The sequence below is a fragment of the Myotis daubentonii genome, chromosome 2, assembly GCF_963259705.1.
Source record: "Myotis daubentonii chromosome 2, mMyoDau2.1, whole genome shotgun sequence".
Taxonomy (NCBI): domain Eukaryota; kingdom Metazoa; phylum Chordata; class Mammalia; order Chiroptera; family Vespertilionidae; genus Myotis; species Myotis daubentonii.
The window spans coordinates 52,555,485-52,565,413 of record NC_081841.1 but is presented as its reverse complement, the minus strand read 5'-3'; positions in this window follow the sequence as shown (position 1 = coordinate 52,565,413).

Sequence of the window (9,929 nt, the reverse complement as noted above, 5' to 3'; positions counted from 1 at the left end):
CAGATGTGCGGCGGGGCAGCCCCCACCCAGGAGGCAGGGCACATTCCCAGGGTGCCAGGTCACTGAGCCAGAGACCAGGAATGCTTCCGCCGGGATGTAGGTGCCTGCTGCTCCCCTCCTGCCCCCACCCCACTGAAACCTGTCCCTCCCCATCCTGCTCCACACCCCCTGCTCTGGGAAGCCTTCCCCAGCCAACCCCACCCAGTTCTTCGCACCACTTGCCCCGCGTCCCCTCGGCGCTTGGGTCCAGCGTTTTCCCCATATTCCTGTGCCCTTATTTATACGTTGTTTTGCACATGTTCTCATAAAGCCGCATCTCCCATGGTCATCGCAGGTCGTGAGTCCCCAGTGTTAATGAGACCCATTTTGCTAGAGGATTAGTCCCTGCCCTTAAGGAGTGCCAAGAAGGCTCTGGAATCTAAGTCACATCTCTCTTCCTGCATTTTTTTTTTCCTCTTGATAATCAAGCAACTGAAGAAACTCCCAACAGTAAGCAAGCATCTCATGTTCTAGTTCCCGCCTGGCTGCCAGGGAGGCCCCAGATAAGGACGTATCAGGGCAGGAGTCTCTGGGGAGTGCCTGGACGAGGCAAGCTTCTCTTCGAGGGAAGCTTCGCCCTTTGGAGCACTGCAGACCCTTCTGAGACCAGGTGCCCTCTTCCCAGCCTCTGCAACCAGTGGCAATGCCGTGTCCCCACCAACATGCTCGGCCTTTCCCTCAGACACCGCAGCAGGATGCGGGGAGAGATGGGCCTGGGGTTGAACCTCAGCTCTCACACTTCCTAACTGTGTGGGCACAACTAAGTGCTCTGGACCTCGATCCCCTGTCTGTGAAATGGGCACAATAAGGAACCCACTTGAAGAGAGTGGGAAGGGCTGGAGTTGGTGTATGTAAGTCCGCCTGAAGCAGGCACTGCTGCATCCCCATTCTGCAGAACGGACATGGCAAGTCACTTCAAGGTCACACAGCTAGTTCCAAGGGCGCATTCCTTAACCCAGAAAGCCTTCCATGAGTCCCTGCTGAACCAGGTGGATACCAGGCTTATCTGCTTATCTAGATAAGCTGTTGGGAGGAGGAGGCAGGCCTGTGAGTGGGAAACAACAGTAGGACGGAGTAGGTTCAAAGCTACGAGAGGCTGAACAAATTGCTTCGGACTCATAGGAAGGGGCCAGCAGCCCCTCCCCAGCTCCTCCCTTCCTAGTCGAGAAGACGGATTTAAATGCATTTCAATAATAAAAGACATGTTTGTGGTGTCCACGTAAGAGGCTTCAGTGGTGGGACTCCACACAAGGTGGCTTGTCCTGGACTCTGTGAACTCCTGGGCTGCCCAGACGCCCTCAGCTCCAAACCAGGGCAGCCCAGGCGCAGCTGCCCAGCTGCAGGGAGGTGGAAGCAGGGCCCAGACCGCGGGCTCCCGCCCAGGAAGGCCACCAGCCAGCTGAAATCCCCAGCCCACCCAGAGGGCTGTGGGGGAGGGTGGGATTTATGGGTCTCCTCACCTGCAGTGGGAAATGTGTTGAGCTCAACAACATCTCTCTGGCCACAGGCCCCAGTGCTCCTGTGGCTCTAAATGATGGGGCAGAAGCCGGGTCATTAGGCAAGAGAGACTGTCATTAGTGCAGGTGATGCCACCGCTGACAGACAATGGCAAACAGTCATTAGCGGCTGTGTCACAGGGTGAGGCAATGCTGGCGGGCGCAGGGATCCGGCTCACCCCCCTCAGGCTGGCGGAGCACACGCTCGCCCTCACATGCTTACATACACAGATGAGAAAGCACACGCTCTCCCACACTCACCTGTCTTCACACTCACACACAGAAGTGGAAGTAAACATACATTCACACACACACACATACACACACACACACACACACAGAGGCTGAACAGACACACTGCCCAAAGACACCCATACAGCAGGGGAGCAGGGCCCCTGGGTCCTTCCACAACCAGGTACCCAGACACTCAGACATCCCCCCTGCCCCGAAAGAGACACGCAGACCCTCGAGGGCCTCGGAACAAAAAGACTCTCGGACGCCCCCTCCCATCCCACCCACTCCCTTTTCAAAGGTCCGGCACCAGGAGAAAGATACCACGCTAAGTGCAGGAGCAGAAAGGCTGTGCCTGCCCTGAAAGAGGGACAACATTGGTTTTAACACTTTAGTCCCCTCCGCACCCCCAGCCCTAATGGCTGGCACATGCCCTGCCTCCCTTAACACCTCGCCCCATAAGAAACAGGCTGCGGGAGGCATGTTTCTAAGGACTCTTGAACCCCAGTAGGGGAGAGACAGAAGGGAGGCTGAGGTCAGAGGAAGAGAGTTCCTGAAATCTACCCTCTGCTCCAGTTTTGAGTCTTCCCTCCCACCCTCGACTTCCAGCTCAGAAAATGTGGGCAGGGCACAGGAAGAGAGGCAGCCTGGAGTGGTGAGCACAGCATAGTCGTCAGGTGGGTAAGGACAAAGGGAGCGAATAAAGGCTGAGTCCTCAGCTCCGGTCCTACTTCTGCCATGAGCTGGGTGTATTCGTTCCCTGTTGCTGCTATAATAAATCACCATGAACTTAGTGGTTTAGAATAAGAGTTGCATTATCTTACAGTTTGGGGGTCAGAAGCCCAAAGGCATCTCAATGAGCTAAAATCAAGGTGCCCGCAGGGGTGTGCTCCTTCTGCAGGTACTAGCAGAAGATCATTTCCCCACCTTTTCCAGCTTCTAGAAACCACCCCCTTCCTAGGCCCCCTTCCACCTTCAAGGCCAGTGATGGCCAGTGGAGGCTTCACACGTCGCATCACTCTTCTGCCTCCCTCTCCCAGATGTGAAGGACCCTTGTGATCACACTGGGCCCACCCAGATAATTCAGGATAATCTCTCCATCGCGAGATCTTTAGCTCCATCACATCAGCAAAGTCCCTTTTGCCGTGTCAGGTAACAGTCACAGGTCCTGAGGATTAGGACTTGGACATTCTGGGGGGTCCGTTGTTCTGCTTACCACACTAGGTGAACTTGGACACGTCATTTAACCTCCCAGAGACTCAGCATCCTCAACCGTAACCTAAAAATAACACCCACCACATGAGCGGTCACATGGATTAAGGAAGCCCCCTGAGCACGGAGCACTGTGCCTCACACTTGGAGGTGGAGTGGGGTTCTGGATCAAGGGTACTGCCCTCCCCTTGAGGAAGGTGGGTGAGGGGCGGCAGAGGTGGTCTCTATGGGCTTGGGCAGGGCTGGCAGTTGAGGTCAGTAAGGACTGGGAGAGGGTGTGGGTGTCTGTAAGGATCCCTGGATCTGGGCAGCAGCGAGGCCCTGGCCTGCAGAGTGCCATCCGCATGGCTGTGGGCACACGCACCCGCAGTGACCTGAGATAAGGAAGCAGGTGGGGCCAGGGCATGCTGCTCCTGCTTCTCCCTGACTTCCTCTCCCTCATCTGCTGCCATCTGTTGGCAGGCCCCGGGGCCAGAGGGTGGGCAGAAGCCGCAGACCAGGCTGCTATTACCCTGCTAAGTGCAGACTGCGGAACGATGACCCGGGGAGATAGACCGCACATAGAGGAATCGCCCTCTGGAAAACACTCATTAGCCCCCAATCTCGCCCGGCACTGTTTGCCCACTGAGGCGGCAACAGTGGCACCTCTGAGAGGAGCTGAGGTAGTCAGATTCCCACTGGCCAGTCTGCTCCATGCAGCGCCCAGGCCAGCGGCCCAGCCCTGAGCCCTGCTCCCCTGCTCCTCACCCACCCACTGTGGCTTCCTGTCCCTGGCCCATCCCCACCCCAACTCTTCTCTCATCTCCCAGCCCCGAGCTTCTCCCAGCTTCTCCCAAAACCTTGACTGTGGGCTGAGACTCTAATCCACATGAGGAAGCCTGGGCTGGGGGCTGTGCTTGGAGGTAGAAGATCAGGTGCAAATCCCACACGTCTTGAAAAATGGAGGTGCAGGGTGCCCGGCCCGTTGAGCAGCATTGGGGAGATGAAATCGGGTCCCTGTCTGAGCGCTTTTTGTGAGCCGGGGTACTAATTTGGGTTATGGGGACACATGCAAGGACTTCCTCCTCCTTTTGTCCCTAAGACACAGCGAGCAGGGCAGGCCCGGGATCTGCCTTCCGTGGCCTCCTCGGAGACTGCCCACATCTCGCTGCATCAGGAGACCCCCAACAGGTGCTGGAGGAGGGAGCCAGAGGGATGGGGAGAGAGTGGATCCAGCTACCTGCATATGTAGGTCCCGAAAATGGTGCTGAGTGCATGAAGTTCCACCACTGAGCTCTTCCTGTATGCCAGGCACCAGGCTCGGTACTAGGGATACAAAGACGAATGAACCATAAGCCACCGTAGCTCATGTTTTAGTTCCAGAGATCTGTCCTGAGAGCCGCCTGCGTGCCCTGTATGGGCACTGAGAACCCCTGGGGGATGGGACGTCCCTGCGTGCGGGGTGGTCTGCAGGCTGGTGGCTACCCACCTGGCTGAGGCTTCCCAGGGCTGGCTGCCCCATGTCAGCAGGCACAGTGCCCAGCACCACCCTGGGCTGCTGCCATCCTGGCAGACTCGCAGAGGCCGGGCACTGATTATTCAACAGGGAGCAGAATATGGTTTCGGTCTATTATCAGGGCAGATAAAGGCAGTGGCTAAAGCTTGGGGAGCGGTTTGGGCTTATAAATAAGAATCTCCCAAAGCCCTACCACTCCCCTGCCCTGCCTTTGTCTGCCACCCTGCCTTCCAGTCCCTCCTTGTTTCTCTCTGCAAGCAGCCCCAGGGAGGGCTCAGCTCCTTAAGAGCCGTGTGCAGTGCCAGGAACGGAAGGCTGAGGACACTGGGACCAGGGGCGGCTGGCCTGGAGGCAGAGGCTGGATGGGAAGAGATCCCAGAGTTCAGAAAGCGCTGCACTGGGAGGCAGAGGGAGCCCGGAATGCAGGGAGAACACCAGTCACCACCTTGCCTCCTTTATCCTTGTATTTGCCCCACAGCCCAGTCCCCAGGATCAGGCACCCAGGAGAGATGCAGAAAGCATTTCCTGAATGAAGGCACCAATGCCAGGGTAGGCAAGATTGGCCGGTTTCTCCAGCGGCCAGGATTCCAGGCCTGGGGGCGCTCGGAGGAGGGGAAACACGGTCCCCAGCCCTGTCTAGTGGGGGAGGGTGGTAGAGAAAAGAGACTTTGACTAAGGGAGCCACAGAAACAAGTGCTAAATAATAGCAGGCACACGGCACCTTAACTCAACAACTGTTTCCTGCCCACCTACTGTGTGCCAGTGGCGATAGAGCAGTGAACAAAACAAAGCCCCCCCTGTCATCCTGGTGCTGCTTTTAAGAGCTCTCCTGTTCACAGGACACGTGCGGGCTATTTGGGGAAACTTCCTGCAGGGAGGGGCAGGCGGAGCAGGCTGAGTGGCCCACGCGAAGGCTCAGAGGCAGACAGGAGGTGGTGCCTGTGGGCGGAAGGGGAGACCCGGGTGTTTGTCTCCGGGCTGAGAAACGAGGGTTGTTGGAAGAAGCCTTCTTTATGGGTTGAGCAGCCAGGCACAGCGAGTGGGGTGGGAAGTGGCAGGAGGCCGCTGAGAGCCCTGTGGCTGGGACCTGGAATTTCCTCTGGAGGAAGGAAGCAGATGGGAAGGCCCGGAGTGTCCCAGGAGCAAGGGGCTTGTGCTACCCCCTAGTCCCGCCTGGGAGGCGGTGAGCCACCAGAGGAAGTGGGGCCCTGTTTTGAGTTTCCCTTTGTGCAATTCTTCTTCCTGCTCTCTCCACCCAGAAGCAGGCCTGGCAACCATGCCAAATGCCACTGACATGAGCCCAGCACCCACCTAGCCAGCCATGGGCTGGGGTTCCCTCGGTCGGCTGGGCCTACCCTACACCTGGATCAGGGAGACCAACCCCCATGTGCTTCATCCACAGGCGGGACATCTAAGGAGAGGGGCTGGGGGCTTGTGGCTGGGTCCCTGCCCTGCCCTAAATGCATGCCTGGCCAAACCCTAGGCCTAAGGGCCGTCGTCAGCAGCGTAAGGAGCCTTCCTCTGCCTGTCTCTTTTTCAGGGAGGACCATCCGTCTTCTCGCCCACCTACGGCATTTGGCCAGGGAAGGAGGTTGTCAGAGCTCCCACCCAAAGCTGAGCGGGAACTGATGCCAGGCCTCTGGGAGTCGACCAGTGGGTGGTGGTGTGTGTGACACCCTGGGCAGAGGACCCAATGTCGGCCACAGGCCCGTCCTCATCAGCCCAGCGCAGCCTGGCAGGGAAGCAGCCAGTCCTGTGGGGCAGGCTCCAGAGCCCCCCAGAGGGGTCAGGGACACCCCATCCTGACCTTCCTCCAGCCCACCTGGGGTCTGTCCACCTACACCATCCGAAGCTCTTTTAAAATATATATATTTTCATTGATTTCAGAGAGGAAGGGAGAGGGAGAGAGAGAGAGAGAGAGAGAAACATCAATGATGAGAGAGAATGATTGATCGGCTGCCTCCTGCACGCCCCACACTGGGCATGTGCCCTGACCGGGAATTGAACTGTGACCTCCTGGCTCATAGGTCGACACTCAACCACTGAGCCAAACCGGCCGGGCCATGCGAAGCTCTTGATGTCTCCTGTCACCACACAGAGAACAAGTGGCCTGTGTGAAAGGCTGGCCTCTTCCTCGTTCCAGAAAGAAATGGTCACCTAACGGGCATCAGGAACTGTGCCGGGCGCTAGGACACGGGGGCAGCAAAGCACCACGTGGGCCTGGTGCCCACAGAGCTGCGAAGGGGAGGAGGATAAGCACACAACCAACAACAAATGACTACAAACGGGGCTCCGTGCTCTGAAGGCAGGAAAGTGCAATTAGCCTCTGCTCACCTCCCTGCTCCCGCGCCTGCTCTCATTACAGAATGCCCACACCGGCCCAGCCTCCCCGCACGCTGCTGGCCCAGGAACCGCGTTCCCCTGGCGTAGCGAGGGGGTTGGCAACAGTGTGAGAAACACTGATGAGCTGAACTGGAAAACAAAATTTAAATTAAAATAAAAACAGCAACAATTATCCAGGTGGCTCTTACAATCTAATTTTACAAACCGCGGAGGCCCAGAGAGGCCAAGCCTTTGGCCCCAGACCACACAGCTGGCGAGTGGCAGAGCCCAGACCTGAACCCAGGTCTCCTGTCCAGAGCTCTGCCATGACCCCGTGCTGCCCTGCTAGTCCCTCCTCAGCACTTCCCAGCCTGCAGGGACCTGCCGCCTCCTGGCCCGTCTCAGATCCTGCCTCGTGGAGGGACCAGCACTGTCAACGGAACTGCCTGTGACGATGGCAGTGTTCCATGTCTGCACTGTCCAACACGGGCACGTGGTCACTCATCGGGTTCAGAGAAACCGGGTCAGTTTGGTGGGGGTGGAAATCGGCAGGGGATGTGGAAGGAAGGCGGGTATCGAGGAGCTGAAACCCAGAGAGAAAGAAGGGCAACAGGTGCAAAGGATCTGGTTTGATGTTCCAAGAAATCTTCTAGACTTTATCCCAAAGTCATCAGGGAGCCGCTGAGGGACTTTACGTGAAGTAATGAAATGCTTTGATTGTATCCTCCCCGGGCCCGGAGCAGTCCCAGCTACTCTGACACTCCGGTGACACGGGCTGTCGTAATCGTCACCATCCCACACAAACGGCTTCTCGCCCCCACAAGTATCTTCGCCTGAAACGCACTTCTGCCTCCTGGTCAGCGCTCCCTCTTCCTTCAAGCCTTGGCTCACTGGCCCCACTGGGAAGGCATCGCAGACACCCTCAGGGGGTCGGTGCCCCTCCATGTCTCCATAGCCTTGCCTGGCATGTGGAGGAGGCTTAATAGACACTGTCTTAACTTCTCTATTCTCGCCGTGAGTTCCCCTTTCTTAGCCCTCTCCCATCCCAAATCTACTTTCAGCCCCCCCGCCCCCAGCTCTGAGGCCCTCAGAAGTGTTTTCCACGCAGCCATAGGTGGCTCAAGACCCTCAGCCCCGGGCCTAGGCCATCCCATCCCCAGAACTTAGCCACTGGGCAGGGCCTCCCTCCTGCGGCCTCAGGACAGGCCTTCTCAAAGGGACAGTCCAGAGAAAGGAGGCCAATTGTCCAGCCTCGTCACGTCAGGGAGCAGGCCCCGACCCAGGGAGCCTGGACGGGGAGGTGCATTTAGAAGAGAGCAGGGGAGATGGACAGGAACCCGAGCAGGCTCCTCCGGGAAGGCTTCCTGAAGGAGTGGCCTGGCCTTGCCATCATGCCCTGAGCCTAGGGTTCTTCCTGCCAGTCTCTCCCAGGGCCCTGGCGCAGGACAGGGCCCCAGCCAGGCTGGGATGTGCTCACTGAGACATTCATCCAACAACTATGCATCGCTGCCCTGCATTGTCCCAGGATCCAGGCCAAAGGGAGCAAGGCACCGAGAGGTGCTGAAACTGTGACACAGGGATGCCGTGCCTAGAATGCCATCCACCCGGCGGCGGGGGCTGCCCAGACGCCTCCCGCCCCAGGGCTGAGACAGAGGCGCCCCGGGCCAGGGCTCTGAGTGGGCAGGACACTGAGACGGACAGGTAGACAGGGAGGCAAGAGAGAAGAGGTGGGTGAGAATGAGGAGAAGATCAGAGGTGTGGGAAGGAGAGAGGTGAAGAGGGAAACAGAAGGCAGGAGGAAGCAGAGCAAATGGGAAAACCCCCTTGCTTCTTTGAGGACCAACTTCAGGAGGCTCCCGGCAGCCCAGCCCGAGCCTCCCCCACTCCTTACCTCTGGCCAGCCCTGCCCCTCCCGCCTTTTCTCTGCCGCCTGAGAGATCAGGATCGCATCCTGTCACCAGCTCAGGGGACCAGAGGCAAAGCGGGGAGACAGGAGGAGGAGGAGGAGGGGGGGGGGGAGGAGGAGGAGGAGGAGGGGGGGGGGAGGAGGAGGAGGAGGAGGAGGAGGAGGAGGAGGAGGAGGAGGGGGAGGAGGAGGAGGGGGGAGGAGGAGGGGGGGGGGAGGAGGAGGAGGAGGGGGGGGAGGGGGTGCTGTGGTTTCTGCCCCTGGACTATGTAAGCACCAACCAGGACAGGCCTCCAGGGTCCCAGAGGGGCTCCCTCACTGATGCTGCTCTGCCCCTGGGGTCACCCAAGCTCATGCCCCACAGGAAGGCTCAGCTTTGTGTGGGAGTGCTCTCAGGGGGAGTTTGGAGACTGCCCAGGTACCTCAACGTCCCCAAAGAGACTGAAAATGTTACTCACTCTCCGTCTTCCCTCCCCCATCCTTGCCAGGCGTCCTGCTCCCTGAACCCCTAAGTGCTCCGGGCTCCATATCAAGGCAGGAGAAGGTCGTGTTAGGTCTTCCATGGGGGTGGAAACGAAGGGGCCTGGACACTTCACCGGGAACAATGACGGGGGGGGGGGGGGGGGGCTAGGGGAGCGATGGGGAGGAAAGGGGAGGGCTAGGTGTTTCCATGGAGCTGTGTTTGTTTGGGGCCTTTTGACTGCTCTTCCTGTTTGGCAGCCACAGCTGACAGTCAAGACAGCTCTCTGACTGCTCCCAGGAGAGACGGCCGGGCCAGGGAGGAAGCAGCAGTGGGATCCACGTCCCAGCCCGTCCCGGCTTGTCCCAGCCCAGGGCCAGAGCCCCAGGGAGCATGCCTTCCATGCCTTCAAGAGGCCAGGCCACCCTCAAGAGGGCCGCCCCGTGCTCAGGCCTCAGGGACCGCCCTGCAATGCCAGCCTCGAAGCCAGGGACTCAGCAATTAGCTGTGACCTATCTAAACTCAGGGGCTGACAGAGGCACTTTGAAGAATTGGGCCTCCAACGTAAAGAAAATTAGAAGGGCCCTGGCCAGGTGGCTCAGTTGGTTGGAGCATCATCCTATGCACCAAAAGGTTTTGGGCTCAATTCCCAGTCGGGGCACATACATCTGTTGTGGGCTCAATCCCTAGTGGGGGTGCATACAGGAGGCACCAATCAATGTTTCTCTCTCACATTGATGTTTCTCTCTCTGTCCTTTCCTCTCTCTC